At 28.6% G+C, this 4,216-nt stretch overlaps 1 non-coding gene across 1 annotated transcript; it reads left to right on the forward strand.

Annotated features, from left to right (window-relative positions):
- The first annotated feature begins 442 nt into the window (after window positions 1-442).
- On the forward strand, window positions 443-524 carry Trnas-uga (transfer RNA serine (anticodon UGA)). The gene has a single exon. It is a non-coding gene; the product is annotated as a tRNA-Ser (tRNA).
- Window positions 525-4,216: the final 3,692 nt, after the last annotated feature.

Raw genomic sequence — 4,216 nt, forward strand, 5'->3', positions numbered from 1 at the left:
CAATTATTTTTTTTTTATGTATTTGATTATTTGAAGTTCAAAGTTTTACAAAATTCGTCAAAATCACGAAAACTTACAAACTACAGGTGTCAGGTATTTTGTAATAGAAAAAGAAAATGTATACAATTTTCAATTTGAGTTATTTGAAATAAAAAAGAATCAAGTCATGATAATTAAGGTACAGTAAAACTATTTTTTTTTTAATTTTATTATATTTTTCTTTTACATAATGATTTTAATTAGGTATTTATAAATGTTATTGAAAATGTTCACCTTTACATTAATTATTATTGTTGCTAATAATTAGATAGTTAAATGTTCTAAATATTTAAATATCTATGTATATCACGTTTGTGTTCAGCTATTTACACCATTCTAAAATAAATACACCCTAATTTGAAGTTGCCTTTAAATGTACAATATGCGAACCTCTAATTCCAATGCTGCGGTGTCCGAGCGGTTAAGGAGTTGGACTTGAAATCCAATGGGTTTTACCCGCGCAGGTTCGAGTCCTGCCCGCAGCGGTGATTTTTTGCATTTTTTACAAAATCACTATTCTCTTGTGCGTTACTAATAGTATTCACAGTTTACTCATCTATCCTTTGCGTTGTAAAAACTAAACGTATTTACTAGCAATTTTGAAGTAGTGAATGTTTAAGAATGTATTGTATATTATAAATTTATGATATCGCCCGTACAAAAAAATCAAAATCCAAAGTCCAAACTAAAAATAAGACGCAGCTCAAAACTTAACTATCACGTTATTCATCCTTACGTACAACGCATATATGAAATTTAACTCGGGATTTAGGAACGAGCAATATAAATTTAAGTGAATATAAACTCATCCGGCTCGGTGTATTACAGGTTTTACTGGTGATTGGTCGTCGTCATCCGGCAATACACATAATATAAATATATAATATTATATATAATACACAACGGACGCACACTTTACATCTATACGGTATGCATTATTGCCCACAAACGATAGTATGTGTGTATGTGTGTGTCGTCTCCTCTAATGGGTCCATTTGCATGTTTTATCTATAGTGGATTACGTGCCTTCCCGTCCTTTCGTGTCCATTCAAGAAACTGTTCCCATGGAGAGAAGCCTATACTACTCTCTCTCACTAAATATCTGTCTCTGTCATACACATAGATACACCACATATATATAATATTACTATTATAACTATTATATACGACAACCAGCCGATAATTCATTCAGGTTTTCTTTCTCCGCCACCGCGTACAAGAGAGTTGAACAACCGACCGCGATTCTTTCCACCGTCGCCACTACCTATGCCGATGTCGTAGGCATCTCTATATCAGATATCTGTATATATTATAACGGTCGCCGCCACAGTCACACCACTGCCGTATATTATAATATTATAATTATTACGTGGATACGCATACTAGGTACATATATCGTGTCTATTTATATAATTTATATATATATATTATATATATAGGTATACGTATATAGTGTAAATTTATGTATGAAGCGATTATCTTCTGTTATTATTATTAATTAAGATAAAATAATGTATAAAAGTAATAATAGTATTGTTTCTGTCGTGTACATATGCGACAAACGAGATTATCTGGTCGTTATTGGCCGGTGTTATTGTTTTTTTTTTATTATTTCGACTAGGTACCGAACAATACGAAATACGCCTAAAACCGTGTTACGGTTGATCCCACAACCATGGTCACGAATTTCGTGATGACATGATGAATATAATGGTATGAGCAGTTTTTGAGGCCGAAAAAATCAAAAAAGTAATATTTTTAAATAATATTATTATAGCTTAAGACAAATGTATGCACTATTCAATTCTACATTTTATTATTTGAGAATGAGAAAATATATGAACGTGCACTTAATACATATTTATAAACTTAATGAAGTTGTTAGTTTGGTCAAAGTTTCGAAAAGGGGAAGAAGGTTTTGTTATTTGAAATTGTTTTTGTTTTTAACCTTGTGAATTCAACGGTTTAAAACAAATTTAACAAATTTATAATTACCTGAAATCGGATTATTAATATGTATTTATAGTTAGTAGGAATTGTTCAGGTGAATTGAAGTATATGCATATATGACAGCAGTCTGCAGTTAGGATAATATTAAATGCTATAAATTACAATATAACCTAAGATGCACAAGAATTTATCAAAATATAGTAAACTTTACATTGTGCACGTTGCACAGAGCTGTAGACTTTAAGTATAAATTAGTAAAATATTAAGTATCGATGCTTAAAGTTTATTTTTTTGTTCTTGATTATCATAAATTTGATTATATGACAAGTAACAAAGACTCCCTCGAGTCTAAACTCTTGACCATGATGTTTGCACTAATATGAACTCATTATAATTATTATTATGAATTTGATGAATTCACGATAATATAACACGCTTGTTATGAAGGATATTGTGACGTGTTTTATTTTGATGTTGTTTCAGTCTGTAGTTTGTTAATGTGTTTAACTAAATTTATGTACATATGCAATAGTCGATAATCAGTAATCAGGAACATTTTTCAAAAGACAATCGTCACATATGTTTACGACATAATTGACGAAAATGATCGTAAATAATTTAAGTTGAAGGGTGGCTGGATTACATATTATATAATCTATAAAAATGGTGGCGGTGCAATGTGCCGGTGCATAGAACCGTTAACTGTTTTTTCTTTCCCAGTGTGTTTAGTCAACGAATTTACGATAAGAGTATCTACGACATTATAAGTTTTTATGTTGTTGCCACCAAAACATGAACGACTTCTGACTCCTGGCACTTTAGGGTGGATCGTTAATAAGTGTTGTATATTACAACAAACGCGTAGTATCTATGCATAATATATAAACAGTCAACAGGTTGGAATAATTATTGTATTATGAAAAAAATACAGCAAAGTTCTTTACAAGAATCATAATAAATATTATATTGATATAATAGTATATAAGTATAGTAATACTATATCAAATCCACGTTTTTATAATACGAATTTTGGATCACACAGTGTATACCTACTGTGTACGAGTATTAATTGTATTATATTAAGTCCACTGGTTGGCTAGTTACTGGTGGTTTACCTATTATCTACGATGTCACGATGGCCATTTTCGTGTTGAACCAAACACAAAATGCGTTAGTTAATAATAATAATGTTGTTATTATTGTTGCACAGTTGTTAAGGAGAAAATAGTTTTGTTGTTTGTTTTTTAACAGCATCCTTTACGCGGTCATAAAAAGGCTCTACATGTGTTTTTACAAAGATTGTTCCTGTGAGGAAGACCTAAGGGCCGTGACCCCATAAGCCTGTATTTCTAAAAAATTGTATATTGTTACAAATAAAATTATAAAAATAAATATAATATTATTCCAATTTTCCTACTATCAATTATTGTATAGACACGTATAGATTATTATAATTTGTATGTATACGTGTCGTAATTGTGAGATAATATGTATAATTTAACTATAGTAACGTAATGTCCACCAACTAATATCGTAAAATAATGATATAATAATAATTTAGTATAAAATAACATTTATATTTGAGGAATATTATTTATTATTATACATAAGTATTAATTAAACGTTGAATGCAGGATATATTTTACAGGCTAGTTGTATAGTGGTTGTGAACCAATCGTCTGTTCACTATAATGAATTATTCAAATATTTCATATAATTATTAATTTCTATTAGACGCTTGTAAAATTAATTTCTTTAGAGATGGGGGAGAACATAATAATCTATACTTAATAGATTATAGTATTACGGTCACTCATAAATCGTAATCCATATTAAATAGAGTACAGACTATAGACATAAGAGTATAAGACATATAATAATAATACTATGATTTATGTATAATGCACTGTACCTATATAATATTATTATGTTCTTAAAACGTTAAAATTAGTTTACCTATTAATCCTATGTCAAATAGACTTAATAGACTTTTTTCAAAATCTTATTTCGTGAATCATTAAAAAGAAAATGTAAATAAGTTTTATTTAGTGTATAACATGTTGATTTTAAAGCGAATACATTTTAAAATTTATTTTTTTTTTAAATTATATGGCGTTTATGAAATAAAGTGGCTATAATATGTTAATTAATATAATTTTTGATAAAAACAATACAACTTTTTTCTAATAAATTTCAAGATCTTATATTTTTTTATTAAAAAATAGTA

The sequence above is a fragment of the Aphis gossypii genome, chromosome 1, assembly GCF_020184175.1.
Source record: "Aphis gossypii isolate Hap1 chromosome 1, ASM2018417v2, whole genome shotgun sequence".
NCBI classification, from domain to species: Eukaryota; Metazoa; Arthropoda; class Insecta; order Hemiptera; family Aphididae; genus Aphis; species Aphis gossypii.